General features: G+C 41.1%; 1 protein-coding gene across 2 annotated transcripts in view; it reads left to right on the plus strand.

The window, feature by feature from the left end:
• The window catches only part of LOC111865374 (ligand of Numb protein X 2), a 597,517-nt gene that overhangs the window by 29,592 nt on the left and 540,304 nt on the right, over positions 1-27,621 (plus strand). For both annotated transcript variants that reach the window (XM_023853347.2, XM_023853345.2), the window contains exon 2: positions 19,195-19,317. The gene's annotated coding sequence lies outside the window, so the exon portion shown is untranslated. The remainder of the gene's footprint in view (positions 1-19,194; positions 19,318-27,621) is intronic.

Here is a 27,621-nt window from a genome sequence, read left to right on the forward strand (position 1 = left end):
TGATCTACTGAAGCAGTTTTATTTAGGATATTGTCCATTGTCTGAATAAATTTGACCCGCGGTTCAGGACGTTTCTTAAGTTGGTTCTATTCCCGTGTTCAGGCCATTAGTTGTCTTTATGCTGTTAGATTTTTCTTGTCTTTATTTTAAGATTAGTGTCTTCCGTTCTGATTCATACTAGACTAATGTTTGAAAAGGCTTGGATAAGACCCCAATTTTCGCAGCCAACTTTACGATAGTAAACAATGAAAGATATGTCAGTTTAATGACAATCTAGCATCGGAAGACGGGAGTAGAGCCAAGTTTCGAAGCATGGACAATATCAAATATACCTCAGATATTGTAACATCGTATCGAATCTAACGTTGGTGTCAAGTATAACCAACTACTGGATACTGGATGGTGCTAAGTGGCTCAAAATCAGCCGTGTTAGGGAAGGGCGGTGTGTGGTAAGAAGAAAATTCCGCGGTAACGACGGTGTAATTTGTATTTTTACTATTGGGATGTACAATCGTTGACATTTTCAGGCTCGTTTACGCATCTACCACGCATTATGTTTGCCAGGTAGCATTTTCCTGATGAGTCAACAAATTACAGGCCTTGTGCATGTGTATGTTGGAACGGTGTAGTTAGCTGTCTGTGTTTTATTTGGATACTTGTACAGGCCAGTGGGGCTACTGACTGACTAACTGGCGGTAGTCCGTTAGTGCAATTAGTGTGAATACACTGTCACGGCAGGCAACCTGTTAGACTTATCGTACTTAAGTAAAAGGCCCTGTTCTTCGCCAGGGTCTTGCTTACAGTAAAGTATACTGAAACAATGAAGTTGCTTAGTTCTGTTACCAGATTTTTCTAATAAATTCTTACTTAATGTTGTTTGATCTGCTACATGCATCATTAGTAATCGTCATACACAGTAACATCAGTTTAACCTCCATTATTACAGTGTGAGGAACAAAGACTGGATTATTTTTCCTTGTATCGCTCACTCACGGAGCTGAGCCCTTCTTGAGAAGCCGCCAATTGTGCAGCTACTCAAGAACTTCCCAGCATTTTAAGGAACCCGAAGGTTCATTACCCTGTTCACAAGAGCCCTCCACTAGTCCCTATCCTGAGGCAAATCGATCCAGTCCATACCATCTCATCGTGTCTCCCTAAGATCCATTGGGAGACGGATTACTCGGACTTGGCTGAAAGGATCCGTTGTACGGGTGTTCCTCCTGTTCGATTCCTGGCAAAGATGCTGAGATTGATCTGTTTGCATTACGTCGACATATTGGGACGCACGTAACCTGTCCTGTCCTCCAACGAAAAGAAGACAATGCAAGTTGACCTTGATCATTCCAGTCTTTATTAAGGGACTGTTGTGTTTCAGTATCTCAACAGCAATGATTCTGGTTTCCCGTAAATCATTTCGATGTTTTCTTCGTGCATAGTACACCCTACCTGGCCTTAGTAATTGCCTCTCTTCCTCTTCTTTGGAGGACAGTATCACATGGTCACTAGTGATTCCGTTGATGTAAAGCGGTCGGGCGTGGAAATTACGACATACCCTGGTCTAGTGCTGCGGTTTGCGACGTGTGAACCTACACCTCCACGCCCATATACGTTTTCATGATACTGTATTTAGTCGTCGGGTCAGCGTTTCTTTTGTGTCATTGAACATCTGCCAATCAGTCGAGTAATGCTGACATTCCGTTGACAGCTGTCTTAATATTTGCGTGGGCTACGTTTGCAGGATTTTAGGTTCTCACAGCGGTCGTTATGAAGACCTGTATCTTCTGGGATGTAATGCTGTGTAGTGTGCTGAAAGGCAGCCGATGTTTCGGAGGAATTTGTAACAGAAACTTGCCTGCTTCATGCTGGCTTCTTGCTTGTCTTACTCTTCAACCGTGAAGGTAGAGGCGAAATTCGTATTCCTCCCAGACGTCTGTTGACATTCAGTGAGCCACACGATAGAGAGCTTCGTAGCCGTCGCTGTGAGAGCCTCGGTTACTGTAATAGATCATACGGTAGATTACGATTGTAGGAATGGTAAATTCTTGATCTCCCTACAGTGTCTTATTCGATAGCAAGTAATACATGCAGTTAATATAGCTCCGTTAACTATTCTAAGCATTGCGAAGGAACCTCTTGTACTTGGGTTTGGGGATAAATCGATCTCATATACTTACAGTATAGACCACAACAGTGTGTACATTGGACAGCACGGAATCTTAAACGTCACGTCTTGTATTCCTGCAATGACAAATAGCGGTACATATTATTCAGCACTTGTGAGCAGTATGCGAAATGCATATGATCAGTATTATACTTACTCCGGTTCACTAAGACAATAAGCGGCAAAGCAGGGCGAACAAAATGTGATACCAAGTTACCACGGAAAGGAAATATAGAGGAATAAATGGCGACTTCCGTCATCGAACGAACCGAAGCGTCTCAGGGGCAGAACTGATCTTTGCTTTACATATACGAAAAGAATTGAAATGGCCCCATCTTACATCTCTGTTGTATATTCATTCGAATACCAATATGGTAGAAGGACATATACTCAGTTTAATTATTTCAATATGTTGTGAATGAAAATTATTGCATTTTGATATGATTTTGAAGTAGGAAAGATATAATAAGGTTCATGAGCTGGAATTCTGGAGGTTGGAACTGAAGCTTCGATTGTATCTCGTGCCTTTATGTAGATGGAACACGATTGTGACTTGATTATGGTGGTACTCAAACTGTGGCATCTTAGTCCATGAGTCCCTGTGAAACAGCCCACAGAAGAGAAATATTTTTTAAAGATGATTTGGTTGAAAACTGAATCTGGGGTGAGGCCTCAATTTGTGAAATCGAGCCCGCCGATTGGCCTGTCGCTCATCTCTAAGGCAGTAATAGATAATTGCTGAATACTGCAAGAGATAGATATTGCCTTCAAGCATACCACAGCATTTTGCTGCCAGTTAGTTGTAAAAATCCATTATACAGTATAATTTCTTCTCACTTGATGAGGTGCGATCGTGCAGTTGATGCAATAACGTTAAATAATCAACTATTACTGCTACTACCACTGCTGCTAGTAATGATAACATAATCACTCTTCTTCTAGCAAAAGATGCAAACCGCACTCTGAGATTAGAGAAATCAGAGAGGAAGAATAAGAGCACAACAAACACCCTGCCTGCTGAAATCTGAGATTCTTCATGCATCGAGGAACCTACTGCCTCTATTTTTAGGGTGGAAGAAGGTTCTACCCTGAAAATGGAGGTAGCAGGATCTCTGAAACGTTGCTAACCATCTGCCAGACTATACGACGTTATGTCTGAGAAGACCTCAGGAAAGAACAAATCAGAAATAAGAAAATAAACGAGGAAACAAGAACGTAAGCAGACAAGAAAACCCCCACACCTCCACCAAAGGATTTCTACACCAGTTTTCACATCCGCACGTGTGCCCCGTTGCAGCTATCTAACTGTAGACTTTATGCAGACAAAAGAAAGGACACATGCTTGCCATACAGGATAAAGTAAAAAGTAACCAAAGGTATATTAAAGGAATCATATCCTTAAAGAACAACCAGAATAAGGCAAGTCGCATCCTTAGTTCTTAATGGGGCTATCTCCAAGTTTTATTAAGCATAATAAGTTCGAATTGCTTTTTTTATAGTTTCTCTTGTAATTGTACTCAGCATAATCATAGATTAACAGCCTTTACGCCAAAAGGAACTAAATGCATGTATAACCCGGAGAATAATGACATTTGGAACTAGAACCATTAAGAACGAAGATGTACACACTACGTAGACATAATATACTACATTATTACTCGTATATGAGAGTGCTTATCACTGCTGCCGCAGAGCGCTCGGGGAGGCATGGTTACGAGTATGTTGCCACACGGAGTTCCTAACGGCATTTATTGGCAGTGTCCGGAGGGAATACGCTTCACATCGTAGATGTTTACCTCAGAATATCTTGGGAAATGCACAGGCTGTATGGTACGTCGGGATAATTGGGTCATTTCAGATGTAAGGTGGAAAAGGTGATGATAAAGTATGCTCAGTGAGCTAATTATATAAAAGTAACTGCATATTCATGTAGTACGAGACATTTTAACACGTTAATATGAAAAGTAGTTTTTTAATACAAGAAATTTTGTGACAGATTATGAAATCGAAAAAAAAAAGTTTAGACTGTGCTGTTCTGAATGGACTATTTACTATTTAAAGCAATCACATACTTTACATACATTTCCACATATAAATTGTTTCCTATCCTGAGCACCTGCATTAATTTCATGAAACCACGTTTTACGCCTTTTATATCTAATCCATTCTCATTTTAAAATAGTATTTTTGTAGAGGTCATTTACTAATCTACCACGGTCCTAGTTACTGAAGCAATTTGTCTTCATTTATTATGGTTGTTTAATTTTTTTTATCAAATGTAACGACCGTATTATTATTATTATTGTTATTATTCTTATTATTATTATTATTGTAGGGGGTGGGTTTCCCCATGCACCGCGACTAATAGTCTATTGTACGTCCCCCTTTCCCCCTTTAATATTCTACCAGTCTCCATACCCTGCCGGTACTGGTGTTCGCTATGAGCCCCGTTCGGCCAGCCAGGCTGGCTGCGGTACCCGATGCTTACCCATCTACCGGAGGCGTTGGAAACTACTTGGGCGGGAAACTTTTTACCTAATAATTTTGCTCAAAGGTCTCCTAGAGACATGAGGATCTTTTACGTGCCGTAAATCTACGACACGGGGTAACGATCGTAAGTTTTACATTATAATACTCAACGAATAATTTGGCCAACATGAGTCACATGAAGAACTAGAGTTTTTAGCCTACATCAGTGGCTGGACGGCTGGACTAAGATAAGACACCTGGGAGTGATAGCATAAAATTAATAACAAGTCAATAAATTAAAACCAATTACATAAGAAAATTAAAGTTAGCCGAGGTATACACATTTGTAGTTACTGAGAACACTAATCCAGTAACACCGTAAAAGGTTTGGTACATGCTTGTAAAATATGATTCAGAGAAACCGCTCCGTGTGCAAAATGTCGAGATCTTTACCCACCGCGTTGGTAGCAAGGGCGCACCGAGAAGAGGGACAGTGTCTTTTGAGGGACGAACGCTAAAAGTTAAGAAGTCTCGAACATGGCAAGTAGGAACACGAAGACTAGCATTATCCAGAAGGGAGGAGCAGGATTTAAGGCCACGATAAACCTGAATGAAGAAGAGTGCATCAAGAAGATGTCTACGCAGACTTAGAGGGTGCAATCTTAGTCTCTCTAATAATAATAATAATCAGTGGGGACTACAGTCTATGATGAACTTTGGCCTCTGTTTTACAGTTTATTAATCATGTAGGCAGTCTGTAAGGCAACTTGGGCTGGGGATCAGCCCGTTTCAAGGCCGCCGCCTACACAGGACAACACAAACATAGAATAAACGCAGAAAAATATCCATGCCTCGAGTGGGATTCGAACCCACGACGCCAGTGTCTGAGCAGGCGAAGACAGTTCATGCCTTAGATCGAGCGGCCACTCTAATCGGCACAACTTTACCTTTACATTTACCTTTCTGTGGTGGTGTTATTAGCTTGTTATGATTTCACGACAAGGAGAGTCATCTTGTGCTGAGATTCCATCACAATTTGCCTGAACTAATGAAAGCAGTAGGCACTTGGGCCTGGAGAGGCTGGTTGCGCTGTTTCCGTTTGATCCAGCGTTGATGAAATAAAGTTCCGGGTTCTGGATCACACTTGGTGTGATCCTGGAGGGAAGAAATTTATCATCTGAGATATCGTTGGAGCTGTGAGGGTACAATATATTGTTATAGTAAACTTTAATCATTTGACAGCTATCCCAACAGTTTTACTCCCTGATGCAGAAAAGAGCCTGCCGAAGTCTGGTTTGTTGATGGATACTTGTTTGTCTTAGCTTTATGATAATTGCGAGAGTTCAGTGGTTTATGTAAAGGTGTATTGAGAGGTTATAAGGCCTGTAGTACATGGTGTATGGTGGTAAGCAAAGCTTGCAGATATAATGCTGTCGACGCTATTTAAAAGCTTTTAGGGAGCAATGAGACACGTGTCCATCCATTATAAAGATGTACTGTTTTAAAATGCTGCAACCATTGGAGAAATACAGTCCCATTAATTTAACCGGATTCTGTCACTCGCATATTTTATCCAGTTGGTAAATCCTACTTACACCGTTCCTGCATCCTTACCTCTGTTAGAACGGCCATGGGAATGGTATACGCAATAGTAGCCAACAGCTGTAACGTCCTCTTCGCGTTCTACTTCAGTTATTTTTAAAATTATCCTCGTGTTCTTCCTCTCCCCCCCTTGAGTAGCTGCTTTTCAGGGAAGTTGCTTATCGGAAATCCAGTTTCATCCAGTTCAAAAATTCTTTTGGGCTTCCTTAAATCCCTGATATTTTCTAATTTCTTTGATATCTCTTCTACAAACTTCATGTACATTCCTTCCATCCCCGCGTTTGAAAACTCATCCGGAGTTTTGGAAGAAAAAGTCCTTTTCCTCATTACGGAGGCAGTGGATCAGTCTACATCAGCGCGATTTTTATTTTCTCATGAATGTTTTAGACTTCGTTTTCAGCTAGTATGAATGCCGCTGTATGAACCTGATACGCAGGGCAGCGTATCAAATCCAGTAATCTTCTGCGTCAGTAAGATTCATTCGTTCTTGTCCAGGTCTTGTGTTTCACTTCGTTTCAGTCATGTTATTTTGGAATTTTTGTCGTCGGCCAGCAGCTTCAACAAGATTTTGAATCATATTATGTGGAACTTCGATCAACCCTGACGCAACTCGAATAATGACATTAGCAATGTTCTTAATTTCATCTTCTGTCCTCAGGTTGTATGTGCTATTCCTTTTGTATGTTCTGGTCATCTCAGACAGAAGAACATACGAGTCACCAGTCAAAGTCTGCAGACATGTGACCGAAGTAGGCCCTTCTCGGTGACCACAATTACGCCGTTTTGCTCTATTACATTAAAGCAGCTGTAGTACTGAAGCAACTCAACAGAATTTCTGAGTTGTCATCTGTGGCTGACTGACATTTATTGGTCTATATGCAGCAAAATAATTCATGCACATTAGAGTATAAGTTATAGCTTGTTTCGCAGTGTATTTAAACTATCCAGATGTTGAATCGAAATTGAAACCACACAAAAAGGTAAAGTTTTCCCTGTGTTTAATTAATTAAGCAGTTGCCATGACGACATATGCGGGGTGCAGGTATAGCTCCATAGCTCTTGACGTCGGTACTAGATAGAGGTGATTGGTCAGCTTCAAGCCCCGGCCACTTTGCCCCCGGAGAAATTCACCCCCCAAATGCCCATTGGATAGGACGGTGGATGGACCCAGTCTGGACACTGGAGAAGAGAAAAATCTTGCACTGTTTGGGGAACTTGGACCGTCCAGCCCGTAGCCCGTCGTTTTACCGACTGAGCTATCCCGACTCCTAATTGGAAGCACATACAATACTTTCGAATATATAATTAGCTGTGACACACGAACTTGACGATTTCATGAAACAGCGCTTGCGCACAACAGATGTTCACCGACTGACAAATACTAATAATAATGGGAAGAACAAATCGCCTACTCTCCGTAGAAGGGTATGTCAAGTGTCAGAGTTACTTTACGACTTGCGGTTTACCGACAATCAGTCCGTCTTGGCGAAAAGCCCCTTGAAACTCAGGACCAATAAACCCCCCCCCCCAACCGAACACTTGCGGTTATAGTCCTTATGTAACATCTCTGACCAAAACATGGGGGGGTCTGTCGTCTACAATTGCTGCTGGCCCTCGCTAGCGCAGACTTCCTGAGTTCCGAGTCCCGCGGACTCATGACCATACTTTCCTGTCTCAGATTCGAAACTCCCCCAATTTGGGGGGCCAGGTTCCCGTATTTAGCATATCATCGAGGAACAGGGTGGCCCGGTTATACTCCCACGCACTGGGTTCCTTTTTCGTCGCCTCCTACGACTGGCAGGGCTACGGTCACGGCAAAGTCAAAGTCACATTGCGACTGACGGTCAGTCAGTCTGTCTGTCTTGGTGTCGAGCCCCGACTGGGGCTCATGACCAGATTTTTTTTCTTTATATGAAAATTACTGTCCTGTTCATTTGGGGCGCCCTCTCTGACGAGAGGTCGGGTCTGTCATTTTTCAGTCATAGTCTGTGTTAGTAAGTCCATTGTCAGTATTTACATATATTTACAATCTAAACTTAATTCCTATTCCTATGTACAATATATACAAGGCCTCTGTCAATCCAGGCTCGGTACAGCAGATTATGCCCTATTTCTACTAGTATTCACTACCACAGTAGCCTAGTCACTTGAACGGTAGTATGCCTAACCGCCGCCAAGTTTAAGCCTCTTATACTTTCTGTGTCTGGCTTCGCCTTGTGGGTACGTCCTTTCGCTACGTGCTGCGTATGTGATACGACACGGACCGCATATAAAACACGGCGTCCAACATTTCTTATATTGTTGCGTGTGTATTTGTTGCCATGGGGACGTGTTTACTGAGCTGATACCTAGATGGAAGTCATCGTATTGCGAGCATCCCTGCAAATAATTAATTCTTGAAAACAATTATTTTTTTTTAGTTATAACGTTACAGAAAATTATACTTCATAAGTATGTGAGGTATTAAGGTTTATATGTTAACGACGTTAAATTGCTTGGAGGCTCGATCTGACTGTATCGAATTTGTGAACAGTCAACACAAAAGCAGCCAGTCATTATTATTCGCGCGTTCGCGCATTCGCTTCATTTCGAAGCAGCGTCCATGCCAAGTCCAACTCCGACGCAGTTCAGATCTAGTTTAAAAAGAGAAACAAAAATAAGAAAGAACAAGATCGTCACATAAACAGAATGAACACTTCATGTGTATGGCATCCGAAAATATCATAGGAAGTGAAAACTTCAGACCACAATTTGGCACTGAAACAGAGATAACGAAGCTACGATCTTGGCTTTCGCAGGTCACAGAGATGTCATGGGCAACTGTTTGACTTTTCAGTCTATACGTATGTTACTTTTTGATTGTCTGGTACGTTCCTCTTGATGAGGAGTTCTCATCTCGTAAAACTGAAAGTATCTTTAATCTCTATTATTGACTTTTTGGCTTTATTCATCGTCCTGTTTTTATTTAAAATAACGTTTCGGAGGCTAGATCTCTGCCTCCATCCTCGGGTAGAAACCTATCAAGCTTTACTAGAGTAGAACGCCAATTATCCGAATTATTTAGTGTTAGTGAAGAAAGCAGTCTTCTGGGATGTGGCACCGTGTAGATGTGGTTTTAACCGACGTTTCGTAAGAACGTATCGTCTCCATCTTCAGGGTAGAAGGAAAAATAAGAAAATCACCAAGCGAAGAGACAGAGCAGGTGCAAGCAGACTAATGTCGGAAATAAACTGAATTTAGTGATAATTTGTTTCGAATAATAGGACTAAATTCTTATCCACGAAAAGAAAACACTATTATGATGTGCTCTACTATTATAATAAGCAGGGAAAAACTTTTAAAACAGGTGAAACATGAAAACTAATAATTGTAATTATAAATTAACATTCTCAAACGCTTTATTTGAAAAAGTCCAACCATGCTGGATATTAAGCTGACGCATTTCCTGGTTTCGATGATTTGGCTGTCATTTCGGATAATCGGCGTTCTGCTGTATTTTCTTTTACTGATTTTATCCTAGTTCTCTCTGGTGTTTTCTGTTGTGTTTGATATATATCCTGACATGTTGGTTTTGATGTCTGGGGATAGCTACTAGCACTACCGACTGCAGGCTTTTTAGTTGAGGACTTCGGCGAAGTCCAGTCTCGGAAACTTTGTTTTAAGTAAAAAAAAACAGCTCAACTGATTTTGCCCAAAGAGTCAATAATTACATTAATATATCACTGTCACGAACTTCTACATCTTTCGTTTCATCTGTTCTACATAGTCTTCTAAGACTTCACTAGATGGCAGCACAGCTTAGAATATGCAGATTAATGAAGAAATATTTCGCCTACGTAACTTCGAGTCAGATGGGAGCAAGATGCATACTCAGTCTGCGATGAGGTTATATTTCTAGAAGAAGTTGTCGTTAATAGCATAAAACATTATAATTTATATTCCTTCACACCTTGTAATTTAATTCAAAAGTTGAATGCCAAAATTATTCGAGAAAATTATTTATAGGCCTATGGGGTAATCAGGTTATAACTAAGAAGTTTGATGATTAATTTTGTTCCAGAAAGTTTTAATTTATGCCAAATATAATTTACGTTTCTTTACAAATTGCTTAAAACGCAATTGCAATGACAGAGCCTGCAATGTCAGAATATTATTTAACCGTAAATGCTGAATTTGTAACAAATGATGGATAATAAACATGCGTTAATTAAGCGAAACATTTTGTATGTGTTAGTCTAAAGAGGGGTGTGCGTAAATTATTAGAATAAGCAGGTGGCATCGAAACTTATGAACCGAAGTTATGTTATTAACGCCTGGAATTTAAGTAGGCCAAATTGGATTAATTAAATTCCAGACAAAATATAAATTATTTTTAAACCCTTGGTTTAAATTGCCTACCTTTAGGTATTTATCACATCAACAGAGAGTTAAGTTTTACATTTTTCTGGCATATCTTTTTTTTTCCTTGGCTCTACAGCTCCAGTGGGCCTAGGCCTACCTCCATGAACTTCTCCGTTCACTTCGGTTTTTCTCGATCTTACACATACAGTAGGACTCCTTGGGTGGGTGATCAGCTCGTCACAAGGCCTCTACCTGTACACAAACACATAAAAACGCACACATACAAACTAAACATCCATGCCCTGAGTGGGATTCGAACCCACGATCCCGTTTTCCAAGCGAGCGAAGACAGTACATGCCTTAGACCGCTCGGCTACCGTGACCGGCGGCATATCTTTTAGTCGTTTCACTTCTTGTGTGAGTAGTCTCTGATAAATCTGTAAATCAGAGAAAGTCTAATAGGCCTACTGACAGAGCACTCTGATATGGGAGCGATGGTGGGTCGTCATAAGTTAGTGACGTAGACCATTTCGTCATCAGTAGAATGTTATTCTATTTTCAAAATATGTACTTCTAGTATTTGCACGCCGGCGGGAAATTCAGAACTATTACACAGGAATTTTGTTCCATAAGGTTACCCACACAAGTTTTAATGTCCCCTGGCTCGTGGAATAGATGGATGTTATTTGCCCTCAGTCCCATAAAAGAGAAGCCAGAGAAACCTTTTGAGGCTATAGTCAGGCCCCTCATTTATTTAGTTTGATTTATTTTACAATATTTTAAATAGTAGCGCCGAATAGGAGGATGATTTGTGAACAATAAAATTGGGATAACGTGGAAGGAAGCGAGCATGGCCTAATATCCCGAAACGTACCTAGAGGAACTGAGGTAGACCGCAAACACATCAGTCAGGATAGACGGTTTATAGACCGAGATTTTTACCTGGAACTTCCCGCGTTTTGTGCATACGCTCGTGCGCCTTTTAGGCTTGGTGTTTATGAACTCCCTTGGACTACTTGCGCGAGAAGTGTGGTCCCTCCCTTTGAAACATGACAATATAGTACAAGGTTTGAAAAAAAAAAAGGCTCATAAAAATATTAGAACCGGAGGAGAACAAGGTAAATTGGCAGTTCAGTATGTTTCAAAACGTATAGTTTCAAAATTTATACGGTGGCCTAATGTTGAAAGGGTGCTGAAATTCAGAAGACAACAATGGGGAGCTCTTACGGATAGGATGGGAGATCAAATGCGTACGGCTTCTTAATGGGAATATCCCTTGAGAAAGGTCGAGCTGAATGACCGACAAGGAGCTGGAGGGATACCAAATGACAACAAAAGGTAAAGCTGTCCCTGTAACAGGCTGTGAAGGCCCAAACGGTTGTGAGAGGTCGAGGCTCCCACATTTTCTATACAGTCGGCTCACAGATGGCGGTAAAGTTGTTATGCTTACGCGCCGGCCTCCTTTTACCCCGCAGGAAGATTCCTGGTACTCATTTCTGTTACAGGCTGAGTCGAACCCAGGGCCATAGTGCGGGTGCAAGGGTTAGATAAACTGAAAAATCCAATGACCTCATCGGGACTCATAGTCCTCAACACTACGCTACCACGTGACCCTGATGGATCGTAGAGAAATCGGTTTTGAGGCTGGAAGAATGATGACTCTAATTCACGATCGTGACCAGTGGCAGGCTTCGATATTAGCAGCTTTGAACTTGGTGTGTTATCGTTAAATAGCCTAACAATTAACATACCAGTCAGTAGAACTAAGCATTTTAAGTTCCGTAACACGACTTGTACTCTTATGTTGAGAATCATTGACTCGAGATGTAGAGCTATGTTGAGCGGTCTTATTAGCCATTGTGTTCGATGTTACTGTGAGGGAGGCGAGAAAGAGATTACGCGTGCTGTGTATCTAAGAGAAGAAGCGAGGACGTTGTTGTGCAACACGGGAGCTTGAGCTACGGACAGAAAAGGCGAAAGATATGAATCTATAGACTCTATACCCTGTCTGTCTTTACAGCGGGGCGTGTCCGGCTCTAGTCGCCCTGCCTCGGTGCGTCAGTAACGACCATCAACGTGCAGCAATATCATGGTTTTCCCATCACAAGATATCTTCTGTTTCCATACATCGTACCTTCTCAAATCCGAACAGCGTTACTTTTAAATTTCTCCAGAACTTTGCCTTCAAAGCTATACGGCTCCTTGGTTGAGGGACATACAGGGATTTGTGTAAGGCTGGACATCATTTATGGCCTCATAATTTTCCAAGAATTAAATTCTGTTGAATATACTGAGAGGATTGTGTAACTATGGGCTCTGACTTCTTAATTATATATTTTATACAGCATAACTTGTCGAAATCATTAAGTACTAAGGTACTAACTATATGGCGAGGGATTTCTTCGCCAGAAAATCTTTATTATTATTGTTTTCTTTTCATAGTCCCTACATGTTATTTGTACACTGTGTTAAAAACTGCTACCATTCCTGTGGCCTTTTATAAAGGGATTACGAGAGCTTATTTCTTTTAGAATTTAAGGATATTATATAAAGTATAATACTTTTATGCCGGTCACAGCAGCCGCGCGGTCTAAGTCATGAACTGTGTTCGAGTGCCTGAACGCTGGTATCGTGGGTTCGAATCCCACTTAGGGCATGGATGTTTGGTGTGTGTATGCGTTTATTCTGTGTTTGTGTTTTCCTGTGTTTAGGTAGCGGCCTTGCGACGGGCTGATCGCTCGTCCAAGGAGTCCTACCATCTGTGAAAAATGATTATGTAACTGAATAAGAGGCCTGGGCCCTGAACGGGCTGGAAGCGCCATTGGAAAAAAGAAAAAAATATATATAGTAAGGTCGGTCTGGCCTGTCACGGCAGCCTCGCTGTCTAAGGCATGAACTGTCTTCGCTCGCTCGGACGCTGGGATCGTGAGTTCGAATCCCACTCAAGGCATTAATGTTTGGTTTGTGTATGTGTCCATTCTGTGTTTGTGTTATCGTTTGTGTATTGTTTTGGCCGCGTCATAGCTCAAGCGGTTAGTCGCTGGGGTCTGATCAAGTGGGATTTGTGGTGGACAAAGTGGCGCTGGGGCAGGTTTTCTCCGAGTACTTCGGTTTCCCCTGCCAATCTTCATTCCATTTGGATCCTTTGTTGACTTTTTCGTGGCCCTATACTAACGAAATAAAAAAAATCCATGCTGAGGTAATGTAACTTGCCTTTGCTCATGTTCTGTCAGTTTACGCCATCTGTTAATACTTAAGATTTTCATATGGTTAACGCGGACACTACTCTCTCGAAAGCGTAATATTGCGTCTGATGCATAGATCCTTGACCTCCTCTGTGATCTAGTGGTCAGAGTTCCTGGCTGCAGATCCAGAGGTGCAGGTTTTATTCCCGGTTCTACCATATTTTCTGAGAAATAGTGGGTCTGGAACGGGTTCCACTCAGCCTCGTCAGGATAATTGAGGTGCTATCTGAAGTAAATAGCGGCTCTGGTCTAGAAAACCGAAATTAACGACCGTGGGGATTCGTTGCGCTGACCACGCGACACCCTCTATCCTCTACAGTTGGCACTAACTTCGCCGACAGACGGCGGTCGCTTGGTCGGTATAGTTCGCTTGCGGACTCAAACCACGGAATTTGCTTTGTGTTTGTTTGTCTGTACAAACAAAGAAAAACAAAGCAAATTCCTTAAGTTGTCACCGGCACTTGTGGCTCGGACGTGTGGCATTGCTTCCGACGTGTGGTCCCGCAAACTAAGCGAACCATACCGACCGAGTGACCGCCGCTTGTCGGCGAAGTTTAGTGCCAACGTTTTGCGGATAGAGGGTCTCGCGTGGTCAGCGCAACGAATCCCCACGTTAATTTCGGTTTTCTAGACCGGAGCTTCTACTTCTTTGAAATAGCTCCTCAATTATCATCACGAAGCTGAGTTGACCCCGTTCCAGACCCACTACTTCTCGGGAAAAAATCTGGTAGCGCCGGGAATCGAACCCGGACCTCTGGATTTGTAGCTAGTAAAGCTGACCGCTTGGCCACAGAGGCGGTCGTGGTCCCTCGAACAGTTTTGAGTAGACTATTGGTCGCTTTGCACGCCTTCTGAGTAAGCCACATTTTCGGATATTTTCCGTTTCTTCGTTTATATACATTTTCGTCGCTTATCATCAACACCAGAAAGAAGTACATTTGAAGATTCCATGAACTTCCATAACATTTACAGGCGGATCTTACGAGACTTTCCAATTGGAGCCTGATATCCTTTCGAATGTTTCTCTTTCGCCATGTTGCTACTTTTAAAAGTACCAAAATTATTTTATGGAATACTGGCAGCCATATTGCGATGTCTTAATATTGTTACGGTCAAGACGCATATGTAAGGCCTTCCCCCGTTAGTAGGTGTACGAGTATGTACTAGTAAAAAGAGCCAGGGTCATTGAATATCAGAATTAACCAAAAAATTAGGAAATTTCTGTAGTCCTATATGTAACAAAATGACTTGGTAACAGATATTGAGGAGACTGGAGTAGATGGGACATGTAACCCCAGTGGAACCAACAGAGAAGACTAAGAAATTTTTCGAAATTAAGCCAGAAAATGAAAGCTAAAAAAAAAAAAAGAAAAACGGAAGAAAAAAAAAGAAGGAAAAATCCAGATTGAAATTGTTGGAAGGCGTAAAGAATAATTTACGGGGGTTGAGAGGCAGGGGACAATTAAGAGAGAAGACTCAGCATCTGTTGCCATGGAGACCAAGGTTGTTGGGGGACCGTAGTGCCGAGAAGTAACTAACAAGTGAATAAGTAAACGAAGTGAAGTAATGGTTTTGCATTTTCAGTGTTTAATTATGTTAATTAGGCGTAATAGTGGATTTTGTCTGTTTTTATATATTATAAAGTATTTTTACAGGTAATTTATTGATTCTTGGGTTACTTAATGACGCCCTTCCATCTCATAGGCTACTTATCATCAAATTATAGGACGAATTCCCAGAAGCCCATGGACATTTAATCAACTTTGGACCTATAGTTGTGGACATAAGAAGCGTACAAAATTTCACTGGACAAGAAAGGGATGGTTAAAGTGTTCGTTCAGAAGGAAGAAAACTTTAATACTATTTCTCTTTGTCTGAATATCCTCACTGAGGATACGAATCGAAGGTGCCAACCAGCTGAGTGCGATGTTGGCTGATTCCGACTGAATTATTGAGGCTTATGAAAAGGAAAGGCGTATGAATAATGTACGAGTTACCCTCTTTTTTTGCGGTCTTCATAAATAGATTTACTTCTGCACTTCACGTCTTTTACTCTAACGGTTGTTCACACACAAGCATGCACAAGCGAGCAAACACACACGCACGCGCGAGCACACACACACACACACGCTGTTTCTGGTCGTAACTTTCGAATTGCGGAGAAAACTATAGAATCAATCTTTATTCCGACTTTGGAGCAACTTTTCAAGTGACCTCGAAAATATGGGTTGGTCATATCTGTTCTGTTGCATTTTGTAGTCAGCTATTTTATTACGTTAGCGCAGCTCCGTTATTGAGTATGCATTGGACATTCCTTACGCCGCGCCTCGCTATGCCGCGGATTTGGACGTACCGCGGCTTTCAACATGTCCCGCAATTACATATGTCTTATGTCGTGAAAATTTCTATGAAATATTTTAGTGATAATGCAAGAATTCACTGAAACATTCCTTGTTGTCGTGTTCAAGTACAGAGGGCAAAGTCCATAACCTTGGCGTTACGTAGATCAAATAGTAAAATTTAATGGGAACCTCTCTTACCTACTCGAACACGCATAAAATACTTTAATGTACTTATTTTAGTCACCGTATGAGTACTGTGTGTGTAAAAATGTTTAAAATTTGACAAATGCTAATTTGACGTTCTTGCATCTGTGGTTATGAAGAGGTTTATCTTCTGACATATAATGCCATGTGGTCCGTCGATAGTTAACAGATGTTTCGGGGGATAATGTCGCCTCCATCTTCAGGATTGAAGAATAAGCCAAGCAATAAAGCAGCATGAAACCTGACTCTGCCTGCAATCTGCTTCTTGCTGATTTTCTGCTTGGCAAATTCTTCGACCCTGACGATGGAGGCAAAATGATCCTCTGAAATATTGGTCGATATTCAACGGTCTGCACGCCATTGTATCAAAAAGGATATAACGCTTCCAGATAAATGTCAATTTCACTTCTAGCTCGGGTACTGAAGCTGCCCCGACACCCGCTTTATGTCTACGGTCTCATGTGTTATGTTTTGAGAATGACTGATGTTGAAGCTGACAGTAAGAAGATTCTAAACAAGGTTAACAGTTTTGGTTATTTGGTTATTTTACGTTGTTTCTACTGCTGAATGTATACAGCTTGACCGGTCACAGCAGTCGCCTAGTCTAAGGCATGAACTGTCTTCGCTCGCTCGGACGCTGGGATCGTGGTTTCGAATCCCACTCAAGACATGGATGTTTGGTGTGTGTATGCGTTTATTCTGTGTTCAGATAGAGGCCTTGCGACGGGCTGATCTCTCATCCAATGAGTCCTACCGTCTGTAGAAAATGATTACGGAACTGAATAAGAGGCTTGGGCCCTGAATGGGCAGTAAGAACCATTACAAAATTATACAGCTTGAGATCAGATATGATTGAACGAGTGTGAGTGAGAAGTCAGGCGGAATCTGAGAAGAGCAACAGATTTAAATTATACTTAGGGTCCATCGCTCAGAAGGACTGAAGGAAACCGCGAATGGCCTCAGAATGATTCATCCTCTGGCGTGAATCCAACAGTGGAAATCCAAACGCGTATCAGACGCGTTACGGTTGTGCTAATCCGCTCTGCGAGATATTCGTAAGAATTTATTTCCTACTTATGATATATAATTTAATTTGTTTTACTGCAGTCTGTGCTAATTTGTGTTTGGAATAGGAAAATATTCTTGTCAGCTTTTACATTTTGGCCCCTTAAGAAGGCTCTCAGATTCATCCTCCAGTCAGGTTTCAGATAGTGACAAGCTCTGTAATATCCCTGCGGTATTCTGTAATCGATCTGCAAGATACTTGCAGTTTATTATCGCTTCAAACTCTGACCTCATCTGTGTTAGAGGCTTTCTATTTTCTTGTACCAGTTAGCAAGATAAACTGCAGAACCCTTTGGATGTAGGGTCATAAAAATACAAGGTTTCTACGCTCCGCAAACTACTGGATCGATTTCGATATGGTTATATATATTGTGACATGACTCCTGAAGGCCGTAATGTGATCATCTGCTAGGCAACGCTTGGCTAAGGAAATTCCCGTGGAAACGCGAAATAAACCGTTGCTGGGCAACGATTTGGTAAACACACATTCCCGTGGCAACGGATACGCACATTACAGCAACAGCCGAACCGTGTGACGTGGTGTCTTCTATGCGGGCCGCCCAGCAGTTATAAAAGCCAGTGGATTCGTCCTTCAAGGCATTCTTTACAGTATGGCAAATGACTTACTACTACAGACAATGACTCTGACAAAAGGCAGACCCGTCTTCTCGTCAGAGAGGGCGCCCCACAACAACAAGACCGAAACTGTCAAACGGTAATAAATATCTGGTCATAAACCTCAGATTGGGCTCAGCATCAAGACTGACTGACTGACTGACTGACCGTCAGTCGCGATGTGACTTTGACTTTGACTTTGACTTCAAGGCAGTAGAGAGAGAGAGAGAGAGAGATCAGTCTGAGATTACCGAGAGATTTATCAGTCAGACGTCGTTAAGGAGTTCAATGTATGAGCTGTGATAATCAACTGTAATTTTAAAGAAGTGCCAATAAACCCAATCATCAAATCTATAATCCATTATTATTAGTCACGCTAACCCCATTTACGAGACAATATATATCTTAAACTTCCTGATAGATTTTGATTAACCTTGACATACTATATTTACATTTCGCGAATACTGTCAGACAGTTTATTTACATGCCAAATATATCCTTTGTCGTTCTCAAAAGTTGTAGGTGTCCATAATATACATGTTTTCTGTGCGCGACTGTATCTAGGACACAAGAAAGAGACTATACAAACAAGTGGCTATGCCAGTCCAACTTATGGCAGTAGGATATGGACATTGATGAAAAGAGATCAAAATAAGGTAGCCGGATACACTGAAGTGAATCATAAAGGAAATGTGGATGTATGAAAATAATTTAGAAACATTTTTTTAATGAACGGACGAAAGCATACCGCAAGAATTGGATGGTTCATCTGCTGAAAATTCCGGATTACTGGATGCCAAAACGAAGTTTAGAAGTCTAGACGGTTGGAAATAGAGAATGGGATGCTCTTGAAAGCGATGGGCTTTCCAATTTAAAGCCGGAAGAACCCGGGCCGCCGCGGTGGGAAGCCAGCGGCTAACCGCTTGAGCTATGGCGCGGTCGATGTATATTTAGACTTACTTACGGTCGATTTACATTATATTTTATATTTTTTGCGGGAGGCAGATTTTCCTATGTATGTAACACAATTTGTTTGTTATGTGAAACCAAAGGGCAAAAGTAAGACAGAATTAAATTGTTGAATGGTACTCCGATGATCATTCACTAATTTTGTCTGTGAAATTACAATGTTGTGTGTTTCTGTTGGCAGCTGTAGGCAGCCAGAGGAGTGGCTGCCACCTACAGATCGGGAGTTGGAACGAGCTCTGTGTCTATCTTCATCCATCCATATTGTCTTCTCTCGTCCGCACGAAGCGCCAGTCTCCCCTGAAAGGTAGCAACAACTGAAAATAGACCACGCATTTGTAATATGGCAGTTCTACTAGATTATTTCATTGTAATTTACAGGGAACCAACTGACAGCAAAATGAGATGGGTGTTGCAAACCTACGTATATTATATACTGGCGTTCTTCTCTTAGAATATGGTTACGTCAATCTTCAGTATTACATTACCTAGCAGCTAAAATTCTGAAGAACGAATAATACTCAATTTATGAATTAGGGTTTACTGATGTAGCTAAAATGGAGCCGAAGTAGGTCAGTTCGTTTAGCGACGGGTTGGAAGAAGCGGGTTCGATTCCCGGCAGTGTAAGATTTTTCTCTTCTCCACAGCATCAAGACCGGCTCTGGGGCCCACGCAGCCTCCTATCCAATGGGTATTTGGGGAACTTGTCCCAGGGGTAAAGAGGCAGGGGCGTGAAGCTTACCACTCATCTCCATGTAGTGCCGAGGTCAAGAATGGTGGAGCTATGCCTCCACTCCCCATATGCCTTCCTGACGTGGTGCTTAATTTATTAAGCACAGGGCCAACTTTGCCTTTCACATGTAGCTAAAAACTTTAGGAGTGACGATTCGTGTCGCTTCCACATATTGCAGCGCAGTACTTTACGTTGCCTTAACAAGCACTACTACCGTATATACACGTTTGTTCAAGAGTATCGGGCGCAGTAAATTTCTTGTTAATTATAAGAGAGTGTTCTTAATTAGGACGGCGCTAGGTAACAGAAAACAATAAGGCGTTACATTCTTATTATAAAATGAATAAGACAGCACCGTCCAATGTGACTCAGAATATATTTATACAGTTTTTACAGGTTTAGGTCAGTTGTGACCATCTTCAGAAAGGCAATAACAACCTGCTAAGGAACTACTATTACATAGATCGTAATACAATACATATACTTAAACTTTTGTATAAAAATTTGTTAAATGGTTGAGTTAATAATATATCATTAATGTTCTTAATAATTAAAATATTGAACCGCTGAGGTTTGTATCTTCGTGCCCTTTCTGTCAAACGGGAGACTGAGGTGTTATATGCCGTCCTCCGACGTCTGGGTAGCGTTAGTTCCCACCTTCTTTTATATTGTTCGTTAAAGATCTGTGTTGCTGTCACGTTGTTTCTCCTTTCGTTGTGTATTGAGGCATAACGTAAAGTTAAAGTTATACTCTTGTGTCATATTAGCTGTTCGAAACATTTGTAAGATTCATAGCAATTAAAGAAACAGCTATGTTACAAGTGTGTTCAGACTGCAGCATAAAGTGATTGTTATTGCAGGTGGCTGTAACGAACATTGGTCTGTTCGGTCAGTGCAGTGGCAATGGAAATGTTTAAAGTTTTAAATGGAAAGTTTTAAAATGTGCACGCACTTTTTTATGTTATGATTTATCAAACGAAAAGGAAATATTTCTAACTCTCTTCTCTAATTAATTTTCTTTAAGATAATCATTTTCGTCTATTTCGTGATTCTGATTTCTGTCTCTCGTATAGTGGACCTCTAACTTGTTTCGATAAATTTCAACGCTATATGATATATATGGGAATCACAATACGAAAGAATCGATTACTCCGCCATAACACAACACTTGTCAGTATATATCCTTTCTACAACAATATCCTTATGTCAGTATTCATATCAAACTTTGGGAAGCGCCAATCTCTAACAATATAGGCCAGCTCCTGCATAATATACAATTTACTAGTGCAGTTATCTTGGTATATGTATGTGCGTGTACGTATGTGTGTTTGTGCATATGAATGTACGCATGCACGTGCGTATGATGTATATACTCGTATATGCATGTATATGTGTATATATGTAAGCCTGAACATATATAAATATTCGTGTCATTTGATTGTAAGACCTCGTATAAAGTAACAGCATAGTGTCCCTTCGCGTAGTTAACTCATTTTTCTTTAATACATTTTGTGTAAGAACATGTAAATGTTGGAGAATCCATCAGGCAACAAAAGATCTGGCGGTTTTGAAGTTCCTACGGTGACAAGTAGGGCTCTATTTACCGCTTGTTTCTTACTGGTTTGCTTACTCTTCCGCCCTGAAGATGGCGGAAGTAAATTCTTCCGAAGCCTTGGTGGGCATCTGCCGAAATGCACGGTATTACAACCCAGGAGACAGTACCCTCCAACAGAAGTTGTATATGTTAATATAAATAATGTGATTTTTCTAAGAATAGCAGATGCATTTCGTCTGCTAATAACTTTCGAGATTCCACTCGACATGACGCAATATTTTCATCGTCGTATCTTCTGTTTCGTCAGAGCTGGAGCCGAACTAAGGTTATCTAATTTTGGACATGGTTGGGGGACTGTGCTACAAGCCGGAAGGTCGCGGGTTTGATTCCCGATGAGGTTATTGTTTTTTTTTTTAAGTCAACTAATCCTTCCAGCCACACTATGGCCCTGGGGTTGACTCAGCCTCTAACAGAAACGAGTACCAGGAATCTTCCTGGAGTTAAAGGGCGGTCGGTGCATAAGGCTGACAACTTCACTGCCATTTGTGAGCCGATTGTCTAGAAAATGTGGGAGCCTCGACGTCTCACAACCCTATCCACCAATAAAACGTATACCCAGGGCTCTTTTTGAAGAAGTAAATAGGACAGAACGTGACTTTGATCGCTCTTCTCCATCTGCAGTGCACCTCTACGCGTTTCTTCACAACGCTGTGGTTTATTAGGCACAGTAACAACTGTTCCACAAACTTGTTTTACTAAGAATTATTGTTGTCACGTCAGTAAACTCCCTGACTATTCAACAAAAATCGTCTCGTGTCTAGAGACTTTCTCAGTTAAAAATAAACATATTGTCACGAGTGTAAGTGACTGGAGACGGGGTTTGGATCGGTGAGTCGATTTATTGGATATTCACAAGTCGTAACTACAATTAATTATAATACTCTAAGGATTACTGTAATCGTAACAAATAAAGTCTTCTATATCTGCTTTGACTAGGTAACAGATCTAAACAATGACTATTCCTCTGGAAAGTTTTCGCTATCCGTTTCCTGGCAACACAAGATCTAAAACTGTCACATTCCTGATATCGCTGCACTACAGCACACACAAAGTCTTCAAATCACACGTTAAGTCTTCAGAGGCTGATATGTTGGGTTTTTGGACTTTATCCATCGTCCTGGTTTTTANAGGCCGACTTCTAATTCTTCTTCCACTACGAACTTCCCATGGCTGACTTAAACTCTCCAGTCTAATTCTGTCAATTGCATTGTAGCGCCGAATGTTTTCAAGATAGCTCCTTGGCAAGGACCACACGCAGAAAACACATGGTACACTTTCGCTATCTCGCCAGTCCATTGGCATGCCGGCTGCTGCCTACAGAAAACAAATGTCACGTGACAGCTACCCACTGTTGCGGGGACGTCATTGCACCTGTTCAGAAGTGTGTTTATGGAGCCGTTGCCAGGAAACGGGGTGCATAACCCCGATATTATACTGTTCCGCATTTGGCCACGTTTACATAGCAATTGCCTGGAAATGCGTTGATCAAATCCAGTACAATATTTTCCATAACAAACATTTTTCATAAAAATATGTTCATAGTATATGTTGCTATAAGTTTTATTTCACGTGACTCTTCAGTTTAAGTTTATTATGGGGAATTCGTCTTACGTTTTCTTTTCTTTACGACGTCATAAATTATCTAGAACGAATTTGTATCAGACAAATTGTACTCCGCATGCACCCGGCCGCGATAAATGCGTCCAGATATACTACTGTATGTTCAGGTGTAATTACACCTTCCTTCTCTTCTATCGTTTGGGTAGGTCTCTGTGTTTCAGATGTTTTTGTCACCTGTCGATTTACCGATAATCGAGAGTACAGAACAAGTGTGCTGGTTTAGTTCTGCGAGAAAGCCGGAAATATGGCGATCGGTTTTTATCACTTGGTACAGATAGCATTTGGAGATGCAGCAGTGAGTTGAGTGCAAGTATTTCGATGCTTCCATCGTTTTATAGAAGGGTGAATATCTGTCAAAACTTATGATCTCTCCTGCACCCCCTTCAACCGGATGAAATGATACGGTGGCTCAAGGGCGTGATTTAGTGCGAAATGACAGAAGATTGATTATGGTGAAATGGCTGAAGAGGTTGGAATTTCTTATGACTAATGTCGGGCCATTAAACCGAAGATTTTGGAATGAGGAATGCCTCAGCCAAATTTATTCTACGATTCTGACATATTAGGAGAAAGAAATCCGCTTGCCTATGGCTTCTGATTCCTCGAATTTGCAGAAACTGATGAAACCCCTTGAAAGTTATAACAGGTCTGCGACTCTGACCCAGAAACCATGAATCAATCTTCAAAATGGGAATAACTTGCTTCGCTGCGACCAGGGGTATCACGCCAAGAGCGCAGCGATACCGAAATGCTGATTGTTTTCTTCCGTTATGAGCTCGTTATTCTGCCATAATTACACCCAAGAACATGAAACTATTAATGAACATTTATATTTACAAGTGGTGAGGCATCTCCGCGTTGCATTACGTCGCTTTTGGAATCCAGGTGGCTGCACATTCCAAATTAAATAAATTTAAAGAACATCATCGTAAGTACAGCAATATGCATTTACGACGAAGATAGGCCTTCTCTCTCTCTCTCTCTTTTTTTTTGTGAGGTGTGACTAAGTCCACTTGGTGCCTCTGCCAGTAATTGACCTATTGTATCAACCCCGAATAATAGATGATGAGACTTGGCACGGGAACCGAAATAATCGGAGAAAACATGCCCAGTCGTTTTGTCAACCACAAATCCCACATGACCTGACCTGGGCTCGAACCTTGACCGCCGCGGTGGAAGCCGGCGGCTAACCGCCTGAACTATGGAGCGGCCTAGGCCTCCTCACTTAGTATAACCGGTGATGTGATTTGTATCCGAATACAATGTTCCTCAGGCCAGACATTCTACCTGTTCCCCAAGCATGACACATCGATTTTCTTTTGTTCGCCAGCGTAAAAGAGTCTTGAATGGTAAAATATTTGTAGGATGTGAGGTTCTGTCTTCTGTGATATAACGCTATGGAGTCCGTTGTAGTCAAGCAACTTTTCGTGGGAACATGCCGCCTCCATCTTCAGGGTCGAATAATAAGCCAAGCAAGATAGAAGATTAGTGAGATATTTAATTGTATGAAGAAAACAGAACGCAGAACAGCGTAACTGAAACTATTGGGGATTCCAAAAACCTAGTTCCTGGGGTGTTTTGAGTCCAGTAAGAATGGTAAAAAGATAAATGTAAAGTTGTCCTTTTGCTTAATTAAGTAAGCACTACGTTATGAAAGCGTATGGCGGAATGGATGTATAGACCTACGTTTTCTTGATCTTGATCTGTTAGCATATTGTCTAGAAAATGTGGAAGCCTCGACATCTCACAACCCTGTGGGCCTCCACGGCCTGTTACAGGGATAGCTTTACCTGTGCCATCTACATCAGTGGTTCTTAACCTGTTTTGCTCATGGCCCACTTCTGAGATTCATTCATTTCTGTGCCCCCCACCCCTCATATTGTTTAATTGTAATAAATGTAATATTTATAATAAATATGTATTTTATCAGGTGCACTTTTATTTATAACATTTTATTTGCTTATAATATAAGGAATATTAAACAGTTAATTAATTAACTTCTAAAAATTATGACTGCTTATTTCTAAATTTTTTAAAGTTGTATAAACTTGTGTAACTCAGTCCAAGCCGCTAGGTTTCGATGTTTGTTCTTTCTGCTTTATTTCGCAACATATTTGGGCCTGAAAGAAGCAGCATCGAAATCTAGGGGATTTTGATCGAGTTGCACAAGGACGGATAAGAATCAGAAACAGTATTGAAATTAATTTGTAAATTGTGCAGTCCGTTATAGAGATGCTTCAAATAAATTAGACATATTACCATTGAACTACTAGATTAGATAAATTTCTGTGGATGAATATTTTAATAATTTTATCTCACGCTCTCAAGAAACTGATGCCGTATATGTGAGAGCTTAAATAACATAAGTTACTTTTCTGAAGGATTTTCATTCTAGTTTCAGCTAGATCAGTAAATAGAGAAAAATTTGAAGACGTGTATTACAACCGCTTACCTTAAGGAAATTAATATTTGTTTTATTTCCTTCAAGTACTCTTACGTTGAAAATGTGCAAAGAGAACCAGTAGTTTGGCTTGGGTGTTATTAAGAAACTACGTACTGTCCGTTTCAGTGCGTCAGGTTTGGAAAGCAATCACTCAGAGTGCTCGTTGGAACTCCCCTCGCTACCCGTCCCACTTCCCCTTAGAGCTGCTTCATTGTCTAAATATTAGTTTCTAGCCCCTGTTATCTTCTTTCTTGCAAGAAAGCGACTGCACAAGTTGTCAAGAACGCAGTTGATGTTGGAGACGAAGGCCTTATCTCCACGTTCGATCACAAAAATACCGTTCTAGTGAGAAATTCCGAACGTGGTCATACAAAACTTTCTGCCATTTATGTTTCTCCGTAGATATCACCCCTGCAAAAGTAAAGTTGTCCCTGTGCTTAATTCATTAAGCACTATGTCATGAAGACACATGGAGGAGTGGACGTATAGCTCCGCCATTTTTGACTTCGGTACTAGACGGAGGTGAGTGGTCAGCTTCGCTTCCCGGCCGCTTTATTCCGTGGGAGAGAGCCTTCTTTGCTCATTGGGCAGGAAACTGGGTGGACCCCAGAGCCAACCTGGACGCTGTGGAGAACAGGAAAATGTTGCACTGTCGAGAATCGAACTATGACCTCCAGCCCATAGTTCATCGTTATACCGACAGAGCTATCCCGACTCTAGATATTATATTCGAAGTTCTAAAACTCAGCATATTCGAATGTGGAACAACAATTCTCTCAGTGGACTATTTAAAAGGAAGTGATATACACATATTATCCGAATTTGTGTTTATGTCTTCATTAGTCTGTCAGGCTTGTCTTTTGTTTTATTCTTCCATCTTCCATCCGTTCGTCCATTCATCAGTCCATCATTTGTGTGTTAATATCTGTTGAGGCCAACGGAGGTGATGTTATGCTTAACCTCCTTCTGTAGCGATTTTAACGGCTCATTACTTCATTAAATACTTGACTTTCCTTGTAACTACTGTTGCACACTTATCCCCAGTATCCAGTAAAATCCACTTCTGCTCCGCGCATCTGTGTCCTCTAGGAAATGTGGGCGCGCATTGCCGGGATCATTACGGTGATATGTTGCAGTACTTAAGTCTTCATACTTTAAACACTAGACGGAAACTTAGAAGCTTTCCTCTTTTAAAAATATGTATAATGGCTCTACATTTTGAAACTTCTTGGAACATATGAACTTTCTCTGCGTTTAGTATACTCTCCAGTAACTGTCCCTCTGCTAGATGCACTTCTGCTTCTAATGCAGTTGCTGAATCCTTTCATTCTCGTTGTAAATTGCGTTGTAATCTGATTGACACTTTTGGTTATTGCATTTTTTCCTGGACATTACTAAGCTGTCAGTAGTTAGACCACACAGCTTCGTATGCTAGCGTAATGCATGAACGATGAATTGTAAGGGATCTAGAAGGAAGCAGTCATGTCGTAATTGAGGCATTATGCTGGAATTTGCCTGGAGGGGGCTATGAAACCGCGAAGACCCTCAGCCAGGAGAGACGGTGCCCTGGCCAAGATTCGAATCCAACACCTACCAATACGAGCCTAGAACTTCTTATCAGGTGCTCGATTTGTTACTTATACTTCATACTTTTCGCCCCTGTTTACTCTATATTTGGCCATTAAGGTGTTAAATAAGCACGTTTATAAATAAAGAATTAAATCAATTATATTACATGATAAATGTTAAACGTGATTGACTTGTACAACAATGGACTGTATTTCCTAACCCCCAGTGATTCTCTTTAAATGTACATACATTGTAATTTTTGAGTCGTGTGTGACCTTTTTTTCTTTCATAAGATTCTCTGCGTATAATTCATTCCTGTCGATTAGAAACAAACTTGTCACATTTTGTGGGATAATTTTTCTCAGTTTAAATACAACAAAGGCAGCTACTCAGATAATTCAGAGGAAGAGCGGCAGAGTGGAGAACATTGGGTTGAAGTAAGAATGAATGCTTGCCGTTCCGAATCAAAAAATTGGAAATCTTGTCATTTGTTATTCTGTCTTTGTTCTGTCCCCGTATCCCCCCCACCGTAGCATCACTGTTGTTGTTCGCATTTCTGCTCCGAGGCCCTTAAGGGTTCCTATAATGGAGACTGTATAGTTACACGCGATGTGACGCGTGATAAATGGAC

Source organism: Cryptotermes secundus, unplaced genomic scaffold (assembly GCF_002891405.2).
Source record: "Cryptotermes secundus unplaced genomic scaffold, Csec_1.0 scaffold164, whole genome shotgun sequence".
Taxonomy (NCBI): Eukaryota; Metazoa; Arthropoda; class Insecta; order Blattodea; family Kalotermitidae; genus Cryptotermes; species Cryptotermes secundus.